This window comes from Oratosquilla oratoria, chromosome 2 (assembly GCF_046742065.1).
Source record: "Oratosquilla oratoria isolate Oo_2021 chromosome 2, ASM4674206v1, whole genome shotgun sequence".
Taxonomy (NCBI): domain Eukaryota; kingdom Metazoa; phylum Arthropoda; class Malacostraca; order Stomatopoda; family Squillidae; genus Oratosquilla; species Oratosquilla oratoria.
The window spans coordinates 55,240,396-55,249,190 of record NC_134778.1 but is presented as its reverse complement, the minus strand read 5'-3'; positions in this window follow the sequence as shown (position 1 = coordinate 55,249,190).

Here is an 8,795-nt window from a genome sequence, read left to right as displayed (position 1 = left end):
CAGTTTTAACCTTTAAACTGCCGCTTATAAAGTTTCATTGAAGTTTTACTGGCTGTACAGGTCGTATTAGTTTGCTGCCTGATGCTGCACGGTTGAAAGTGAAACGAGTCTTCTACGCCGCATTCAGAATGGAATAGCTAGCTGGCAAAATATGAATTAGTAAACAAATGCAACAAAAATATATTGATCAGTGGGTAACATAATCTCCTGCTCTCTATTTTTGTCATAATGATGAGATACATTTTAATTAGTCACAAATAATCAATAAATCAGTGTTACTGAGAAAGTGGTAAACGACTACGAATGTATCGGACGCAGTATAGAAAACGAGTGTCACTGCAATGGAACGGTTATTGACTGCTTGCCTGGCAAAGCCATAGATGTTACACCAACACTGATTTAACCCTTCACCTCAGCTGAGCAACTCGCAGCCGGAAGAAATAAAAGGTCGTGGAGTGCGATGGAAGAGTGACTCGGAAGACGTTAAGAATGGCTTAACGGCAGCCGGAGCCAGGACCAATAGAAATCACCGATCACCATTGGAGCACACACTTTTGCGGACCCATAATTTGGCGGAGCTATGCAATCATCTTTTTCGTTGTCGAGTACATATTTCTAAAGGGTGATCCAAATGTCATCTTAACCCTACCAATAGAGGTACAAGTATTACAGTAATACAAAATACATGTCCTGGATTCAGTTTATTTACTGTAAGAACAATAGAACAAAATAACAGTATGTTCCCATCGCAGTATTGTCATCTTCGGAGGAGCTGGTTTGCCGAATCTTTTAGTGACGTCATGTCGCACAGCCCCCCATGTTTTTTACAGTAAATAAACTGAATCCAGGACATGTATTTTGTATTACTGTAACACTTGTACCTCTATTGGTAGGGGTAACAAGACATTCGGACCACACTGTATATACATTAATTTCCTTGTAATTGCAATAATCGTTGTAAATCAAATTGTATCAATGCGTCAACAACGAAAGATATGTTTACATTTAAAAGTTGACGAAAGTCTGCGCTGTTGATCGATATTCGAACCTGCAAGTCCTTGAGAACAGTAAGTCACTTTTTTATGTCTTGTTTGTATTACACCCACGTTTTACAGTGGTCATACCAAGACTGACCGTCCAGAAAGTTTGGAAATGCGAATGAACTTGCAGACTCGCAGTAACTTGGCATGATTCACTCTACTTAATATACAGCTATGCATTCATGAATTACTTCTATCGCAGGTGTTCCTTGAGTGACACATGTCACCTTTCACTCATCAAGTGGCACCCGTTCGATCTGAAGGCACGCTTTGCATTCTGGGGGATGTCAGTCGATTTTACTCAGTTGAAGAAGTAGGCTTGGGACAAAATATCATTTCGAATTGATTCAGAAGTCTTTTTTTTTCAAGTCTGTTACCTTGACTAACTGTCCTGTGCTCTAAAAGAAAATGCAAGGTACGAGTTCTTTCTCTAAACTAAACAAAATCATTTGGTCCTAGCCATAACAAGAACTGTAAAGTAATTAATCTTAGCGAAAGCACCAATTACTTTTTTAAAGTCACCCAGATTCCTTCTCTTGTCCAAACCTCGAAGGAATAAGGCCAAAATTACTCGAGTAGAGAGGTGTGTGAGTGTTAGTCACGATCATGGGTACACACAAGTGCACACACACACACACACACACACACACACACACACACACACACACACACACACACACACACACACACACACACACACACACACACACACACACACACACACACACACACACACACACCTACACCTACCCAGAGATCTGCTAATAATGAGCTCTGAGCTCACTGCCGTAGGGTGGTGTCTGGCTGTCTCGAAAAGAGGCTGCAGCAGATCCGAGGTGAATACACACACACACACACACACACACATAGCTCTTCTCCCGGAAAATGCAACTAGGTAAATACACATACACACGACTCGATGGCGCAGTTGGTAGAGTTCCCGGCCGCCACTACGGCGGTCCGGGTTCGAATCCCACCCAGAGCTGAAATAAATTCAGTATCGCGCTGCGCTGCGAGTTGTTACTCCAATTCTCGTAGGCGAGAAGTTGGGTGTGTGTGTGCGTGTAAGGTCATAGCATTACCTATATATCGGTCATATATGATCTCTGAGCTCTCTTACGGGAGGGAAACAGCTGTCGATCACGAGTCCAACACGTGATCCAAGGGAATCGTGAATTACACACACATGAACACGTACACATGAACACACACACACACACACACACACACACATGCACGCACCCTTTTGCTGGTGTAATGATACCTAGCTCACCTGTTGACCAAGCGGTCCTAAGTTCGATCCCCGCCCAGGGCTAAGAAGGATCTCAGCACCGCAACCCGGCACCCGTCTCTGTTGCAGCATAACCCATAGATCGAATCATATATGAATTCTGAGCTCTCACCCGGGAGGGTAATAGCTGGCGATCATGGGTCCAACACGTGACCCAGGACCATGATGAGTCATATTTGCATGTATCGTACCATGCTTGCCCGATCGCATGAACCAGAAATAGTTTTTAATAACTGACATAGTTTGGTAACGTCCAAAAGCATATGTAGTACCATACCTATTTATTTATGATTAAAGAGTATTCAGTGTAAGTAATTATATAACGTGTATACATGTATATATTAACTTAAAATCTCGTGATGTTGGAACTAATATTAGTGGAGCAATTTTAAATATTTTTCTACATATTTTCTTCTTTTTTTCTTTTCCTTATTTGATTTGATTTTTCGGCGCGCTGTCGTTTTCGATTGTAGAAAAACACAAAGTGTACGCATCGTGTGACAACGCATATTTAAATGTCCCTTCATCCACTTTATCATTTATAACTGTTTACAGTATCTATACTAGCTAAAAAAGATTGTATCGTTCAACATTAACCCTTGTCTTGCTAATATCGTACAAAATCCAGCCGACTTAGAAACGGGACGATAAATCTTGGCCACTTGTGGTAGTAGGTAGATGTCAATATCATAAATTATAGTTTCCATTCGCTTACTTCTTTAACCATCCTTTTAACTTACTTTTGAATTAAGGTTGACGTGTAACAAATATCCATGGCTTTTATTATTTATTATATTAGTCATCTAATCATAACTTACATGAGTTGGGTGTTGTCATAATTAAGTTGTAAGGATATGATTATGGCAAATGAGTGTATCAATGCGCGCGCATGACTACGTCAGACGCATCGACGACTGCAAGTTTATAGTCCGGACCAGCGTTTCTCAACCAGGGTTCCCCGGAACCCTAAGGTTCCGCAAAAGGTCCCTAAGGGTTCCCCGGAACCCTAAGGTTCCGCAAAAGGTCCCTAAGGGTTCCCCGTGAACAAATGAAATAAGCTAATGCACTTTGGATTTTTTTTTAATTTAATTTCATATACGTAATATAATTAAACACGCACGACATATTCTTGATGATTGTAATAATGTAATATAGACATCGTACTATCTAACCTATTATTACGATGAAAATGAAATGAGAAAGATATGGTATATATATATATATATATATATATATATATATATATATATATATATATATATATATATATATATATAATTTTTTTTTTTTTTGTTTTTGTTTTTTTTTGTGCTCAGGGGTTTCTTGAGACATGCAATTTATTTTAAAGGTTACGCAAGGGTAAAAAGGTTAAGAAACGCTGGACTCTGGACGAAGTGAACCTTATTTATATCAAAACCTTTATTCCTATGCAAACTCCCCGTTAGGCAAACTGTTTTTTAAGCTCTAAGCGTGCTGAAATCCAACGTAATGCAAAAGGTGATCGTTCTCAAACCCCCAATTACCGATAACAGCTTTAATTTTCTGCATGTTTTAAAGTCTTCGAATCTATACTAAAAAGGAATATCATGAAACATCTCTGATAGCCAGAATGGTTTCCATAAAAGAAGTTATACTAGAGGTCTTCTAACGTTTCTGTCACACACTGTTGATGTAGGCACACCAAAAGCATTTAAATAGATCTGACACAAATCTTTAATTTCATAGCTACCCTCATACAGCATCTATCCCTCTCTCATTTCTGATATTATTTCTGACTGTTCTATATCTATTGTTATAAAAGGTCACTGTTCTTGTATCACGACTATAATATCCGGCGTTCCAAATGATTCTATTTTATTTCTTACTCTTCTTCTATTTATAAATGAATTACTTGATGCGCATACTTTACAATATACGCTTATGTTGATGGCACTACTTTATATTTTCTACATCATTCTTCAAATATCCTCATAATGAGTGCGTCTCCTGTGAGAATCACAGTGCAACATCCCACAACACTTCTCGGGCATTTCATCTCAAACACGTGTGTGTGTGTGTGTGTGCATGTGCGCGTATGTATATATATATATATATATATATATATATATATATATATATATATATATATATATATATATATATATATATTTTTTTTTTTTTCGGAAACCACCGGGAAATTGAAAAAAACAGATACCAAAAGTTTTCGTTTATTAAGAGATTTTCAAAGGTAGAGAAAAGCAATACAGAAAGAAACAATATATATATATATATATATATATATATATATATATATATATATATATATATATATATATATATATATATATATATATATATATATATATATATATATATATATATAAAAAGACAGAGGATATTCGGAAAGGTCCCATGTTACGTATTATCACACACAATTTTGTCAATAATAAAACATGGGACCTTTCCGAATATAGTATTAGAACGGGGCAAGTGTCCAGTGGATTATTTGTCCACCAAAGGGATTATGATCATAATATTGACAGGGAATTTCCAAAATAATTACTTCTTGTAATAATATTATAGAAAAATGATTGAATCTTGTTTAATAAAAAGAAATTTTGGAAATAACATGAACTTGAGTTTGGATTTATTTAAATTGGACAACTTTATTATTGACAAAATTGTGTGATAATATGTAACATGGGACCTTTCCGAATATCCTCTGTCTTTTTATGTATATATTGTTTCTTTCTGTATTGCTTTTCTGTACATTTGAAAATGTCTTAATAGACGAAAACGTTCGGTATCTGTTTTTTTTTTCAATTTCCCGGTGGTTTCTGCAAAAATAGTTCATCACGTGTGTTTTGTGATTTCTTTGCATATATATGTATATACATACATACATATATATATATATATATATGTATATATATATATACATGTGTGTGTGCATTTGCGTGCATATATATATATATATATATGCACGCAAATGCACACACACACACACATACATACACAAATACACACACAGACGACAAACATGCACAATTAATATTGTTACAGGATTGGAGAAAGGCTAAATTTTTAAGAGTTCGTAAAAGTGGAGGTAAGGAGACATCGTTGATAAATTATACGAAAGACTAAACAAAATGTAGTCGATATCATTAGAAGAAAGGAGAAACAGGGAAGAAATACATCATTATTCAAAACAATGAAAGGATTTGATATAATCGACAAAGAAGAGTTTCTAGTGTGAGCATAAAAAGACGCTAAAAAATAATTCTAAAGTCTTCACAGTTGCAGTGATCCATCTGATATCATGGAGGTAGAAATTGTAATCGAATAAGATAAGCAGTTAAAATTAAATTTCACCAATATAAATGTAGTGCTCGTCTTCTATACACTATAATTTAGTACATTTAATTAATATGTAAGGTTCCTAGGCGTAGTGATTAGAGTCAAGGTCTAAGCAAACGACCCAGATTCGAAATTGACACTTATTCACTAACACTGCTAGCCTCCACTGTCCTCCTTGACCAAGGGGAGGGTGTGTGTGTGTGCGCGTGTGTGTGTGTGTGTGTGTGTGTGTGTGTGTGTGTGTGTGTGTGCGTGTGTGTGTGTGTGTGTATTTACCTAGTTGTATTTACCTAGTTGTATTTTACGGGAAGGGGAGCTATGCTCGTAGTGTCCCGTCTTCATATCCCATTTTATCTAAACTATTTTTAAATGTGTGTGTGTGTGTGTGTGTGTGTGTGTGTGTGTGTGTGTGTGTGTGTGTGTGTGTGTGTGTGTGTGTGTGTGTGTGTGTGTGTGTGTGTGTGTGTGTGTGTGTGTGATTCACCATGGTCATGGACCACGTATTGGACTCGTGATCGACAGTTATTACCCTCCTGGATGAGAACTCAGAGCTCATATGTGTGTGTATGTGTGTATGTCAGTGTGTGTTTGTGTGTGTGTGTTTGTGTGTGTGTGTGTGTATGTATGTGTGTGTGTGTATGTGTGTGTGTATGTCAGTGTGTGTTTGTGTTTGCGCGCGCGCGTGTGTGTGTGTATGTCAGTGTGTGTTTGTGTGTGTATGTCAGCGTGTGTGTGTGTGTATGTATGTGTGTGTGTGTATGTGTGTGTGTATGCGTTGTATATGTTTGTGTGTGTGTGTGAGTGTATGTGTGTATATGTGTGTGTGTGTGTGTGTGTGTGTGTGTGTGTGTGTGTGTGTGTGTGTGTGTGTGTGTGTGTGTGTGTGTGTGTGTGTGTGTGTGTGTGTGTGTGTGTGTGTGTTTGTGTGTGTGTGTGTGCGCGCGCTTGTGTATGTGTATATACCTGTAGATCGATTTATACTCAAGCTCTCTCATCTGGGAGGATAATAAACTGTCGATCACGCGTCCAGCGCGTGACCCAAGACCATGGTGAACGACACATGTGTAGAAAGGGAGTCGGTTGTCGGCCAGTTGTCTGGAATCCTCTGTAACCCGACCCGAATCTGCGGACAAGCAGCGGCGTGCGGACAAGCGGGCGGAGCCAAGCGAGGAGGGCGTTCGGCGTGGTACGACGGCACGGGACCTGGGGGTGGTGGGCTTTGAACAAGAGGAGGAACAAGAGTAGAAGGAAAGATCGTCAAAAAATATGCCCGTTTTCATCTTCTGCACTGTAATGTTGTCTGGCTACATGGTATGATTTTCTCCCCAACTTCGATTACTTAACGTCCACTAAAATTGGGTTTCTTTTTTTATTTCCTTAGTTCTCTTCTTACTCTTAGTACATGCTGAAGACCTAAGGTTGCATAAGACATCTTTGCCTTAACTCGATCTTTACCATGAATATTCTTTTCTTTCCTCTTCACACATTTTTAACATAAATCTTCTCCCTCGTATTATTGCAAGCACCCCTGAACCTGACTTATCATATCTTACATATATGCAAATATACTTGTATATACTTCGTTGTTGAACAGTTAAAATAATTTTCTACATACAGTACTTCTCTCATTATTGATTGTTGTAGAAATATATTAATGTACCAACACTGTAACAGAGGTTTTCATAGATTTGATGTTATTAAGGTTAGGTTCGGGTGTTCACAGCAGAACATATGATTTTGACAATATTCATCAGCCTCTCTTCCATCTTGCACAAAACTCGTACTAGATATGAGACAAATCATACGAAAACTACTTAAAACATTTGAAACTATTTTCCCTCTAAAAAAAAAAAAAAGGAGAATGGTGAGAAACTCGATGCAAGTCTTCATCATTTTAAAAAGAAGTGATAACAATAGAAATTGAAAACATAGTCACACTAAATACGAGAAATAATGGTCTCAAGCTGTCAGGATATACGGTAGATTAAACTTAGAAGTAGAAAGAAGAAGTGTCAGCCGCGTCATCAATGAATGGAATAAGTTTCCATCCAAGGTAATCGAATGAAGCAAGGTTCAGTTCCAACCTTTAAAGTTCATTTAGATAAACATCCAGGGAAAAAGTACTTATTTTTCATTTTATGATAGACGAACACCCACACTATCCCTCCACACAACGTTTGCATATGTTCCTACCCACTCTCGCCTTTCAAGAAGGAATCAGTGGCAGTAAAACGACTTGCCGACTGCTGACACGCAAAATTCATTGAACGATCTTTAAGACATGTCGTTAGTCTATTTGATCACCACATGTAGATGACGAGATATTTTTCACTTGTATATACACTGAACATGGGTTGTTGCAATACTGAGTTTCAAAGGCCAGTAGAGTTGGACATTGCTATTTATATGAAGTAACAATACATTCCTTGTACAGGTATACAATAGACAACTATTGTACATTGAACTCTGATTAAATCCCATTAATCCTCCTATCATATATTCTTACACAAAAAATTCATACCATCATGAATTTCAGATTTGACGTTTAATATGGGACAAAATAGTCTTCTATTGATTTAACATCACATGTATCGATCGATATTCCACGTGACCATGTGACATCATTGTGTCACGTGATCAAAGTATGTGACGTCATGGGAATTACACGTGACCCAGGTGTGACGTCACGCATGGTTCACGTGATCCAAGTGCGACGTCACGGGGAACCAGGTGAAACTTGGACTGTGGGCGTAATTTTTCCTAGGCCTTCCGAACAGGCGACGAATGCGGTCGCTAGATTCGCTTGCTTCTCACACTTCACCAGAATGGCCCGCATCCTATAACATCACAGACAGTACGTGCCAGCGCGTATGCTTCATATCGCTCACACTTGCCAAATTATAGTGCCATGATCGCCCACTATTTGTCGAACCGACCCATACATGATGGTGTGGCGACAACTTGCAATCATCATATACATATTCGAATATATTTAGATTTTACCGATCATGTATATATTTTTTATTTTATCAGAACAACAGTCAATCAGTATGATGTTGTTTCAGCAACGTTTCATAAGCACATGTATACTCTATACGACGACAGACATGAATGTTAACGTAGCTATA